Consider the following 13,845-nt stretch of genomic DNA (forward strand, 5'->3'; position numbering starts at 1 on the left):
CCCGCTGTAGTCACAAGGGTTCCCGGAGAGTGCGCTTCCTTCGCGAGTTCGTCGGCCGCTTCGTTGCCGGATATTCCAACGTGCGCTGGTATCCATTGCAGCACAAGATCACACCAAAGGTCCTGCACTGCTTCGAGCTTTCGCGTGATGCGCGTGGCAACCGGAGGTCTGCGGGAGTCCTGCGCGAGTAGTTGGAGAGCAGCACGTGAGTCCGAGAGAATGGCAGCCGACGGAACTCTCAGTTGAAGGAGGGCATCGGCGGTGAGGTCAAGCGCGGCGAGTTCGGCTATCGTCCACGATGCCTCGCAGGTGAGGCGGCACTGATTGTGAAGCTCCAGCGAAGGCACCACACACGCAGACACGGCACAACCGTCGTTCAACGCTTAACCGTCAGTAAAGACGAGGAGTCGCTCCGCGAGAAGTTCGTTGAAAGTGGCGGCAGTTTCGTGCCGAAGCGCAACACTGGCGTCATCCGTTTGCTTGCCACTCCCGATAACCGTGTCTGCCACACGTCGTTGTAGGCGGCCAAGAGAACATTGAGCTGGGACTGATTGATGTTGCGAAGCATCTGGTATGTCACGCCATCGGCGCCGGGCGCTCAGCGCCGTTTGCGCAACGCCAAAACCAGGCGCAACTCCCCGAGAGTGAAATCCTCAGTGCATAAAGCGCGTACTTTATTGCGCATGCCGGTGGTGAAGAAAAAGCGGCGTGGTTTGTACCACTCTCGCCGATTGCTCAGCGGGAGTTAGGGAACCTGGGCAAGCTTTAGGAAGCGCTGCGGCGGAGGGTCACAGCCAGTAGCTCGGCCAATTGCTGGTGAGACAATGTGCAACAGCAATGGCGAGGGCTGGAAAACGTAACTGAACGGGGCAGAGGACGGCACCGAATATTCTTCACGCATGCATGGAGTGTCGCGGGTCGTCCAGCATGACGCATAGACTGCCCCAGGAGCGGTTGCTTTCTTGCCGTGCGTGCGGGCGACACACGGCGTCAAGGCGAGTATAGTGTCCAGTGCTCCTTGCGGTCGCTTTTAGTCGCACGGCGCTGGAGCCTCCGGCGAGCCGCGCGTAGGTTGAGAAGTTTTATGTCTGGAACTAGTGTTCCCACTGGCACTGTGCACTTGCGCGAGGCCGCTTCGACGCAGCAGGCCACGTGCGAGAAGTAGGCGACACCGAAAGGTGGGGAGGCAGCCGGGAGTTGCCGAAAACGCGGCCAGTCAGTGACAGTGTATGCGCGCATAGCCGCGCGGTGCCGATCAAGTGGCTCTAGGTGGAGGAGGTAATGATCTGAGCCCCACGTGTCTGCATCCCTCTTCCATTCGTACCGGCCATGGTCACTCACAAGTGATAGGTCTATGGCACTGCTCCTTACGCCGCGACGGACGAAAGTCGGACAGCCCGTATTATATAATAAGCAAGCCTGTCCCAGCAATGGTATCAACAGGTCTCTGTCTTTGCAGTCTGTGTGGTCACTCCTCCAAGCCGTATGGTGCGAGTTGAAGTCTCCACAAATCAAACAGTCACCTTGTAGGCGTCGCACCAAACGTGTCACGAATGCCGTATCTCACCGGTGGACAGGATGGACATAAACACACGCCACTGCCGTGTCGCACTGCTTGAGGCGCACTTTAACCACCACACATTCAACCTCACTGCACAGGGTGCCAGAAACATCAGCAGTGCAATGTGCGAGTCCATTGTGCACGTAGATGGAGGCGTAAGAGCGGGCGGGAAGATGTGTGGAGTCGCAGCACACATCTAAGTCGCAATCGCGCACTTGACACTTCGCTGTAGAATGGTAGCTCGAGTAACCAGTAAGTCTACATTCGCTTCCGCGTACATAAGCCTCCTGCAGTGCGACTATGTCGTATTCGTTGGGCCGCAAGTACTCAGCAATATCACTGTGACAGCGGCGCAAAGAACGACAGTTCCACTGAAGGATGCGCGGCCGCCGTGCACAGTTTTTACTCGCCGTGCTGTGTCAGAGCTTGCTGCGTAGCCAGCGCTGCTATACAGAACGGGCGAACCGGACAGTCGCGAGGGAGAAAGTACAACGTGGCACGAAATGCGGCCGCGAGCACCGAGATCGCCGAGGCGTTCTCTGAAGCGGTGGTGGTGTTCGTTGATGCATGAGCAGTAGAGCCACCAGCGGCCGCCGCATATGAAAACCACTCTCGAGTGGCAGAATTCTGTGCCGTGGGGTTGTTCTTGCGAACAACTGCAAAGGCCTCGCGGCGTGTCATGGGGCGGGCCGATTGCGTGGGGGCCTCTAGTAGCTGACGCTCTTGTTGCCAGCATGGACAAAAAAAATTATGGTGAGGCAGTGTGATAAAAGAACATAAAATAAGGTGCCACCGTGGTATAACAGGCTTGAATTAATTAAAAATAAATGAATAGGGCTTCCGCCAAAAAAAATTTTTGTAAAGAAAAAAAAAAGAAAAAAATTTTAATCTACCATCTAGAGTCACCCCAGCCACGGAAGCGGACCCAGACAGCGAGTGTTTATTTGTACGCTTAGCACCATCTTGATACATGGTTAGTTTGCTTTCTTGCTTCACATTTTTGATGCCTGATTTCTGCTCTCATGGCTCTTGCTCCGCCGCACCTCCTGCACGGCCTCTTCCTCCATCCGCTCTCTGGGTGTCTGCTGTTTGCTCGCAGTCTACGTGCCTGAATTCTCGTTCTCGTCGCCTGCTCCGCCATATTCTGCGTGTCCTTCGCCCGGATTTTTTCTCAGGCTGCTCCCTGAGTATCTGTTGTCTCCTGCATTCTCAAGAAGACTTGTATTACCACGAGCAGAGGCAGCGGGCGCTGCCTCCGCTTTATCCCCCCCCCCCTCCCTGTTTACCACCGGATCTCACCCCGCCCTTCCCTATGTCTCCCTTAAAGCTGTAGCCCTCACCTATTATTCATCTGCTTACCCTCCCATCCCACCCTTTGCTCCTAATGTGGTGTCGTTGTTGACCGAATGTGTGTTGTAATGTTATTTTAATTTAGGTGGTGATTTCTAGCTATGTGTGGGTAAGGTGCTCTTACCTGTTATGGGAGCTCTAAGGGGAGATAGTTATGATTAGAGGGCTGGTGGAACCTGTTTCGTTACCTCTTTTGTGTGAGTTTTGTTTGTTGTATTCCTGCTATGTATGTTGGTTTGCTTGCCAGCCAATCGGTTCTGTTACTCGAACTTGGTTGATAATCTATGATCTTGCTTCAATGTTTTTTTTATTTGTGCTCTTGTCTTTTTCTTTATTGTTTGTTCATGTTCCTGCTCTTTTTCTCTTTCCCTTCCCTATTCCTCTGTGGTTCCGTTCATCCTGTACTAGCGGAAAACTCCTATAATGTCGAATTTTGCGTGGCGTTCTGTTGCGCGGCTGCGGTATCTTTTAATGGTGTCACCCTTTTATATTCACATGGTTTTTCCCTTCGCCCTACTCTCTGTTGGCCTCACAATTCCTGAAGTGGTTCTTTGTGTTTGACTCTGGTGCGCACTGGGAGAGAAATGTTTATGGTTGAATTGGGGTAATTTAAATGTTTAGTATTTCAGTGCCTCCGTGGCCCAAACATGCCAGCCGGGGGTGAGTGCACGAATCTCCTCCTGAGTACCTTTGATTGTGCCGTGTTGTTCCTTTTTTTTCCTGCTGTTGTTCCTTCTCTTGGAGATTGCGTGGGTCTGGGATTTTAGGTTGAGACTTAATGTCCTTGATCGACCAGCGACCCCGCTCGTGGAAGCGTGGGTCTGGGATCCTAAGTAGGGTTCGTTGCCCGTGATCTACCAACAACCCCGCTTATTGATGAAGTTCGGGTCTGGGTTCTATTGCTGAACTCTTTGGTCCAGATCTACCAACAACCCATTGCGGTGATGAAAGAACGTGGCACTTGATATTTTCTGTGTAGAGAATTATACCGTGGCACGTATCCATGTATTTTCGTGCAGTGATTGCCCCTCCCAACGACGAAATTGAGCCGCGGAGGGGAGTTATTTGCTTAGGTTTGTTGTGAGAGCTTTTCCTTATTTTCTAATTTTTTGGATGGCTCTTACTTTAATTTTTCCAGTCCCAATGCGCACCGATGTATGATTATACTTGTAAAACTTTTTCGTTTATATATTGAACTATTTCCTTTATCACTTCAATGCTTTCTTCGTCCCCAATAATCTCCAGTTTGGAGTTAGATGGTGTGGTGTATTTTTGTTCCAGTTTTTGAATTTCCTTGGCTGTTAATTTGCATGAGTCTAAGTAGTGATCGAATGATGGGGCTTCAACTCCACACGCACCACTCATGGTCTGTTATGGCAAATTGCTTGAAACAAAAAGGGAAATGGCCATGTCCTGTAACTGCCTGAACTAACCAGTAATTAGGTGGGAAAGATGTAGGGACGAGTTGTGTGTTTTTTATTCATTGGTAAGTGTATGAATCTTTGCCATGCAGATTTCAGTATTTATTCCATTCATGCATGCCTTGTTTTTGAAGTTCATTTCTGATGAAGGATATTGACATTGGAACTGAGTATTCTTCGCCCTCTTTGGTCGCCTCCTTAGCCAATCGGTCGGCAAGCTCGTTACCTGTTGTTCCCATATGAGCCGGCGTATATACAAGTCTTACCTTAATATTGTCTAATTGGTTTAGTTGTAGTCTAATTTTATGAATGAATGGTTTTGTGTTATTTGGGTTTTTGAGAGCTTCTAGTGTTGATAAACTGTCTGTTACTATCTGGTATGTATAGTTTGGCTCATTTTGCCCATTTCCTTTATGGCTTCATAGATAGCTACTGTCTCAGCCTCGAAATTGTTTGAGTGTTCTGGAAGTTTCATCTGTTTGTATTTTATTGCTCTGCCAAACTTGTCTATGATGATGAAGGCTGCGCCAATTTTGTTTCCCACAGCCGATCCGTCGGTATAAAAGCTGTAGTCGGTTGCATCGATTGTCTTTGAGTAGTCATATTTTCTCTTTTTTGCTGGGTGTTTGGAATGGCCGAATCTTAGTGGCGATATCTTCTTTCCCGAAAGCCTGACTACTAAACATCCGTCTCCGTGAATGATGTTAAATATTGTGTTTTCTCTCTCTATTGTAATGTCTACCGGGGGAATGTTGCAGACAATATGTAGTGCTGCGGTCGATACTGTATGAAAAGATTTAGCAATTTTTGACAAGGAGATTCTCTGAATAGCCTTCAGTCTATTTATGTTCTCTGAGTTATTTTTGTTCCGTGTGGATATTGCCGGGCACCATATTGGAGAGCCATATACTATCATGCGTTCGCTTCCCTCTAATTAGATTTGGCGGAGGTGTTTTGGGGTCCTGTCCCAATTCGTTCCTGTAAATTGTGCCAGACCAGACGTAAACCTTCGGATCCTTTGCTTCACCATTTTTAAACGTGGTATAAACGAAAGTTTGCTGTCGAATATCACCCCCAAAAGTTTCGTTTATTGGACTCTCCTAATTGAAATGCCATTATTTTAATGACTGAAAATCTATTCTTATACGCGGCCCCTAGGTTAATGAATTCACATTTCTCCAGGCTGAAGTTCAGCTCATTTCGGGTGCTCCATTCGTGTATGATCGCCAGTGCTTTCGTGGCCTCCGCTTCTAGTTTGGCTCTACTTTTGCCCCTAAACACTAGCGTTAAATCATCCGCGAATGCCTGTATGGTGGTAGTTTCTGGCACTTCTGCCACTAACAATTCGGAAACAATTATGTTCCATAGAAACGGACTTAGGGAAGAGCCTTGTGGTGCTCCTTTGATTAGCTTTAGCTGTATTTTGTTTTTCCCCAGTTCATAGCTGATTGATCTATTGTCTAGAATGTGAAATAACAATTGTCTTAGATCCTTGGGCATTTTTAAATCCCTAATTTTTTTACTCTATCAACAATTATATTTCCGAATGCGTTGGTTATGTCTAATGAAATTATTATGATATTGTTTTTGTTTTCGAGGGAATGTACTATGTCCCGTTTTCGTTTATAAAGTGCGGTGATGGCCGATTTGCCATTTGTAAATCCAGATTGATTGTCAGGGAAGAGATTATTTGTTTCAAAGTAATAATAGAGACGAGGAATGAGCCACGGGAGTGGCCGCGTCAGCAGCACGTGTAAGTGAGCTCCGCACATATCTGCCTATAACTTCAGCAATTTTGGTTCTAGGAGGGTCAGAGTGGTGTCTATTTGTTCGTGAAGATACAAGGATTTCAACCGCTACAAATACTGCTATTACAAACGAAAATTTCAAATTTTAGGAGCAGACAACAGTGTGAATCTGTGAGAACAACAACAGTCGGACCTTGTGTTTTTTACGATCGCTTGTAGCTTTGTTAATATTCTACCGGGAAACTTCTTACTTATAAAGTTGAAAGTCCTTAGGGTAGACCTGAAGCTACTGAAGTTTGATTAGGCTAGGTTTAATAGTTCCAGAGTTATTCCGCAATCAAAATTAAGCCTAATCACTAAAAAATTAAATTGGTAATATCCCCTCGCAAACACATTTAAAATTTGTCCACTTATTATAATAATAAACAGCACCCCATAGGCTACCAGGAGGCCTAATTCCGTACACTCTAGGCCCTTAATTAAGGTGGTAATCAGCAAAAAGCTCATTTCATTAAAACAATTTTCCAAAAGGAGCTACAAACGCCACCGAAAAATAGCTAATATCTTCTTTTAGAACACAACAGTCCGGTTTTTTCCGTGTAAAAATAATTTTGATAGCTTAAGGTAATCGGAAGATACAGAGTTAGAAAGAATATAACGAAAACCGCTAATAAACGTGTGGCGCCCGCGTCTTCCCTCGCTCAGAGGAGGAGGGTGGCTCACTGCTCGGGAGAAGGGTACGCCCGTCTGATCAAAGTCTTGAACCACGTGTTTTTTTCCCTTACGATCACTTTTTAACTTTGCTAATAACCTACCGGGAAACTTCTAACTCATAGAGTGCAAAGCCCTAATTGTAGACCTGTCGCCGCTCAGCTTTCATCAGGACAGGAGTAATAGTACCAGAACTATTTCGTGACCAAAATTAATCCTAATCACTAAAGAAGATTAATTTGGTAACATCACCTCACAAACGAATTTAAATTTTGTCCGCTTAATATATCAATAAACAGCACCTCATAGGCTAATCGGAGGCCCAACTCCGTACTCTCTAGACCCTTAGTTGAGGGGGTAATCAGCAGAAATCTCATTTCATTAAAACATTTTTATAAAAACAACCACAAACTTGACTGATACACCGCTGAAACCTACATTTAGAACATAACAATCCGGGTGCAGCGATGGCATAGTGGTTAGAGCATCCGCCTCGCATGCAAGAGGTCCGTGGTTCAAATCCCGGTGCCGCGCAGTTCCCAACCGGAAAAAAAAATCCGCGTGTTGATGGAATTGCATTAAGAGGCCTGGGGTGCGGCCTCACCGGTAACCACCGCCGGGAATGCACTCCTTCAACAGAGAAGGATTGGCCACCCTGGTGCAGTATCTGGCCACTACGTCCCACATGCATACGTCAAATAACTCACGGCTTTCAGCACCCAGCAGCTGCGAAGCAACTGACCGTGGCGGCGGTCAGATCTGCAACGCAGCAGAGGGTGCTAAGAATCTCTGAACCCGGACAGGCCGCCATTGGAACCCGAACTTGGCAACGTTTAACGCAAGAACCTTATCTAGTGAGGGAAGTCTAGCTGTACTATTCGAGGAGCTAGAGGGTGTTAAATGGGATATGATAGGGCTCAGTGAGGTTAGGAGGACAGATGAGGCCTATACTGTGCTACAGAATGGGCACGTCCTTTGCTATCGGGGCTTGGCAGACAGAATAGAACTGGGAGTGGGGCTCCTAATTCACAGAAACATAGCTGGCAACATAGAGGAATACTATAGAAATTATGAAAGGGTGGTAGGTATTGTAATTAAACTGAATAAAAGATACAAGATGAAGGTACTGCAGGCTTATGCGCCAACATCCAGCCATGATGACGCTTCAGTTGAAAGCTTCTATGAAGACGTGGAATCGGCAATGAGTAAGGTAAAAACACCGTATACTATAGTGATGGGCGACTTTAATGCAAAGGTAGGGTAGAAGCAGGCTGGAGACCAGGCAGTAGGAGATTATGGCATCGGCACTAGAAACGCCAGAGGAGAGCTACTAGTAGAATTCGCAGAACGCAATAATTTGCGGATTTTGAATACTTTCTACCGAAAACGAGAAAACCGCAAGTAGACATGGAGGAGCCCTAATGGCGAAAATAAGAACGAAATAGACTTTATAATGACTGCACACCCAGGAATCGTGCAGCATGTGGAAGTGTTTGGCAAGGTACGATGCAGTGACCATAGAATGGTACGGTCTCGAATTCACCTAGACTTGAAGAAGGAACGACAGAAACTGATACGCAAGAAGCCAATCAATGAGCTATCACTGAGAGGGAAAGTACAGGAATTCAGAGTGTCGCTGCAAAACAGGTACTCGGCTCTTAGTGAGGAAACCAACCTTAGCGTAGATACAATTAATTATAATCTAACGAGTATCATTACGGAGTGTGCAGTGGAAGTTGGAGGCAGGGCAGTTAGACAGGACACTGGCAAGCTTTCCCAGGAAACGAAGAACCTAATTAAGAAGCGTCAAAGCATGAAATTGTCAAGTACAACAGACAAATTAGAACTGGCAGAGCTTTCAAAGTTGATTATTAGGCGTAAAGTATGCGATATAAGAAGGTATAACATGGAGAGAATTGAACACGCTCTGAAAAACGGAGGAAGCGTCAAAGCAGTGAAGAGGAAACTTGGGATAGGCAAAAGTCGGATGTATGCACTAAGGGACAAAGAAGGCAAAATAACTACCAATATGGATAGAATAGTTAAAATAGCGGAGGAGTTTTACAGAGATCTATACAGTAGCCGAGACAACCACGACCTTAATACTATAAGAACTAGCAGTAACCCAGATGGCACCCCACCAGTAATGATAGAAGAAGTCAGAAAAGCTTTGGAGAGCATGCAAAGAGGCAAAGCTGCTGGTGAAGATCAGGTAACATCAGATCTGCTGAAAGATGGAGGACAGATTGTGTTAGAAAAACTAGCCACCCTGTTTACAAGGTGTCTCCTGACGGGAAGGGTACCAGAGTCTTGGAAGAACGCTAACATCATCTTAATACATAAGAAAGGAGATGACAAGGACTTGAAGAATTACAGGCCGATCAGCTTGCTCTCTGTAGTATACAAGCTATTTACAAAGGTAATTGCTAACAGAGTAATGAAAACATTAGAATTCAATCAACCAAAGGAACAAGCAGGATTTCGAACAGGCTACTCAACAATTGACCACATTCATACTATCAATCAGGTAATAGAGAAATGCTCAGAGTATAACCAACCACTATACATAGCCTTCATAGATTACGAGAAGGCGTATGATTCAGTAGAAATATCAGCCGTCATGCAGACACTGCGGAATCAGGGCGTAGATGAAGTATATATAAACATTCTGGAAGAAATCTACAGGGGATCAACTGCTACCATAGTGCTTCATAAAGAAAGTAACAGAATACCAATCAAGAAGGGTGTAAGGCAGGGGGACACAATCTCCCCAATGCTATTTACCGCGTGCTTACAGGAGGTTTTCAGAAGCCTAGAATGGGAACAGTTAGGGATAGGAGTTAATGGAGAATACCTTAGTAACCTGCGCTTCGCCGATGACATTGCAATGCTGAGTAACTCAGGGGACGAATTGCAACTCATGATTACGGAGTTAGACAAGGAGAGCAGAAAGGTGGGTCTTAAAATTAATCTGCACAAAGCGAAAGTAATGTACAACAACCTCGGAAAGGAGCAGCGCTTCGAGATAGGTAATAGTGCACTTGAAGTTGTAAAAGACTATGTCTACTTAGGGCAGGTAATAACCGCCGAGCCTAACCACGAGATTGAAGTAACTAGAAGAATAAGAATGGGGTGGAGTACATTCGGCAAGCACTCTCAAATTATGACAGGTAGATTGCCACTATCCCTCAAGAGGAAGGTATATAACAGCTGTATCTTGCCGGTACTTAGTTACGGAGCAGAAACCTGGAGACTTACAAAGAAGGTTCAGCTTAAATTGAGGACGACGCAGCGAGCAATGGAAAGGAAAATGGTAGGTTTAACCTTAAGAGACAAGAAGAGAGCAGAGTGGATTAGGGGACAAAAGGGGGTTAAGGATATCATGGTTGAAATAAAGAAGAGGAAATGGACATGGGCCGGGCATGTAGCGCGTAGACAGAACAACCGCTGATCATTAAGGGTAACTAACTGGATTCCCAGAGAAGGGAAGCGGGTTAGGGGGAGACAGAAGGTTAGGTGGGCAGACGAGATTAAGAAGTTTGCGGGTATAAATTGGCAGCAGCAAGTTCAGGACCGAGTAACTGGCGGAACATGGGAGAGGCATTTGTCCTGCAGTGGACGTAGTCAGGCTGATGATGATGATGAATAGAGACGATGATATATGAGCTTTTCGAAGATTTTCCCAAGTATAGAATTTATGGCAATGGGTCTAAATTTGTGGGCCGCCGGCGGGCTGTGTTCCCTGCTTTTGGGTGTTAGAATGACTTTTGATGTTTTCCAGGCTGAAGGGAAAATGCCTGAATTGGAGTGCTGCATAGAATATCTTCATAAAGAATTGCTTGTGCGCGTGGTAGAGTGTTTGTATAAATCCGGTAGTTATCTGGTCGGGTCCTGGGCTGATCTTCCTTCTAATATTATTCATATTGTGGTCAACTTCCAATTCGGCTAGTTCAATAATCTCACTTGCATCTTCTTCTGTTTCCTTATGGATGCTGTCGTTTTGCATTGTTTCCGAGGTGGTAGCTTCAGTTCCGTAGAAGTTCTGCATTATGTATCAAACGGTTTCTTCTTTGGTCTGTTTTTTCTCCTCTTTCTTTTATGAGACTCTGGAAGACTATTTCTCTTTTTATTTTATCAGCCGCTATTTTGTATGGAAGGGAGAATGGGTTCTTGTCCTGCTTACTGCAATATTCTTTCCGAGATTTATTCTTGGCGTCCTGTATTTCTTTCTGATATTGTTTGAGTCCTTCGAGGTAAAGTGATTCCTTAGGTCCTCGGTGCATCTTTGGTATCGCCTTCACATGGCTCGTACTCTTTTCCTCTGAATTTCCAACTCTGGCTTCCACCACGGCTTTTCATTTTGATCTACCTTCTTCACATTCTTTGCAAATTTCTTTTTTAAGTCTTCTATCTTTTTGTAAAACTGGGTCACTATAATTTCTAGTTGGTTCTTGTTTTCTATTTTTTTTTGTGCCATATCCTTAATCCATAGGTGTCGACATAGTGCATCCAATACCTTCTTTTCGCCCATTTTGGTAAGAACTTTTTCTTTTGTGCTGGTGATCTCAAAAAATTCCACTTTGATGTACCGGTGATCGCTGCCGCTTTCCTCTGCCATCACCTTCCAAGTTCTTACTTGCCTGAGGAATAGCGTGGAACAAGTAGTGAGATCTATCTAACTCCTTCCATTTTTGTCTGAAAAGTTGGCAGTGCCTGGGGATTGTTGATCACATTGAGGTCGTGGTGGTTTATAAATTCTGCTAATTCTAAACCTCTCTTGTCCGTTACATCTCCTCTCCATAGTGTGTTTTTAGAATTAAAATCACCTACTAGGAATACATTTTCACCTGGCTAGATTTGGCTTAGGAATTGTTCAATTTCCAGTAATAGAGATAGTGTATCTGTCTGTGGTGAGAAGTAAGTTTATTGTTATTAACTCTACGTTGTTCCAGGTTAGCTTAACAATTATCTGTAAAGAAGAGGAAGTACTCCGGCGCAGAGGCAGCAGCATGCTTCCGTCCTGACCGATAAACCACGCGTATGTCGTAATCTTGAATTTTCAACGCCCAGCGAGCGAGGCGGCCAGATGGGTCTTTTAACGTCGAAAGCCAGCACAGTGCGTGGTGGTCGGTCACGACGTCAAAAGTACGACCATATAGATATGGGCGAAACTTTCCAAGGGCCCACACAATGGCCAAGCACTCCTTTTCTGTGACGCTGTAGTTGCTCTCAGCCTTGGTAAGTGTGCGACTAGCGTATGCCACGACGTATTCCTGATGTTCCGGTTTACGCTGTGCGAGCACAGCACCCAGGCCTACACCACTGGCGTCGGTGTGGATTTCAGTTGGAGCTTCAGGATCGAAATGGCGTAGAATGGGTGGCGTCGTAAGAAGCCGTCGCAGGGTGGTGAAAGCCTCGTCGCAGGCAGGGGACCACGATAAGAGGTCTTTACAGCTGCTGAGAAGTTGCGTGAGAGGTGATATAATAGACGCGAAGTTTCGGACGAATCGCCGGAAATACGAACACAAGCCGATGAAACCTCGAAGTTCTTTGATGGTGGCAGGTTTAGGAAACGCCGTAACAGCTCGCAATTTCTCGGGATCCGGGAGGATGCCTTCCTTGGAAACAACGTGGCCCAAAATGTTCAATTGACGCATGGCAAATCGACATTTTTTGAGGTTTAATTGCAAACCAGCGTTAGTTAAGCAAGTAAGGACGTGCTGAAGGCGACGTAAGTGTGTGTCAAAGTTAGGGGCGAAGACCACGATATCATCGAGGTAACACAAGCATATCTTCCATTTTAGTCCACGCAGGATGTTGTCCATCATTCGTTCGAACGTTGCAGGTGCATTGCAAAGTCCGAAGGGCATGACGGTGAATTCATATAAGCCGTCTGGCGTGACAAAAGCGGTTTTGGGGCGATCGGCCTCCGCCATAGGCACCTGCCAGTAGCCTGACCGCAAGTCTAACGAGGAAAAGAACTCGGCACCCTGCAAACTGTCCAAAGCATCGTCAATGCGCGGTAGTGGATAGACATCCTTCAGCGTGATCTTGTTCAATCGCCGGAAATCGACACAGAAACGAATAGAACCGTCTTTCTTTTTGATGAGAACCACCGGAGACGCCCATGGGCTCTGTGAAGGTCGAATGACGCCTCTGCGAAGCATGTCGTCTACTTGGTCAGCAATGACGCGGCGTTCTGTAGCGGACACGCGATATGGTCGTTGTCGCAGTGGTGAGTGGGACCCAGTGTCGATGTGGTGTTCTGCTGCTAAGGCACGGCCGAGAGATGTTTGTTCAACGTCGAAAGAGTGGCGGTAGCTCTCAAGAATGGTGAGGAGTTGTGAACGCTGCGAAGATGTCAAATCTGCAGCGATGAATGGTTGAAATATGTTTGCCGACGTTGTGTCAGGCGCTGAGACGACAGCCAGTTCACAAACGGAGGTAGAAGGCACCTCATCGGGGACGGATATAATTCTGGAAGAACTGATTGTCTCGACGTGGCCAAGGCACTCGCGACAAAGTAGGGATAAAGACGACGACTCATGATTATAAATTGGCATTGTGGTTGACTCTTCTACAAGATCGAGAGCAGCGAAAGGCAGGGGGAGATCTCTTCGGGCGACGAATATTGGAGATGGTGTGAAGAAGACCGTGCCGTCAGATATGGCGCTGCATGAAACTGGCACGAACGCAAAAGAGCATGGAGGGATGTAGGTGTCATCGCTAACGACAAGTTTAGCGGCAAACTGGGTGTCGACGGACGCTTGGTCATCCAGTGAGCAAAATTCGACCTCAGCCCTAGCACAGTCGATTACGGCGTTATGACGCGACAAAAAGTCCCATCCCAAAATAATATTATGGGAGCATGATGAAAGAACCACGAACTCTATCGTATACAGAACGTCCTGAATTGTCACGCGGGCTGTACATACTGCGGTCGGTTGAACAGGTTGAGCACTGGCTGTGCGAAGCGATAATCCGGAGAAAGGCGTCGTAACCTTATGAATTGAGCGGCAAAATCCAGCATCTATAACCGAAACAGCTGCACCGG

The 13,845-nt window shown here is 46.4% G+C and overlaps 1 pseudogene; it reads left to right on the top strand.

Annotated features, from left to right (window-relative positions):
* LOC119181602 (uncharacterized) overlaps positions 1–191 on the top strand; it is a 43,346-nt pseudogene extending 43,155 nt beyond the window's left edge.
* The last annotated feature ends 13,654 nt before the right edge of the window (positions 192–13,845 follow it).

Source organism: Rhipicephalus microplus, unplaced genomic scaffold, assembly GCF_043290135.1.
Source record: "Rhipicephalus microplus isolate Deutch F79 unplaced genomic scaffold, USDA_Rmic scaffold_14, whole genome shotgun sequence".
Classification (NCBI taxonomy): Eukaryota; Metazoa; Arthropoda; class Arachnida; order Ixodida; family Ixodidae; genus Rhipicephalus; species Rhipicephalus microplus.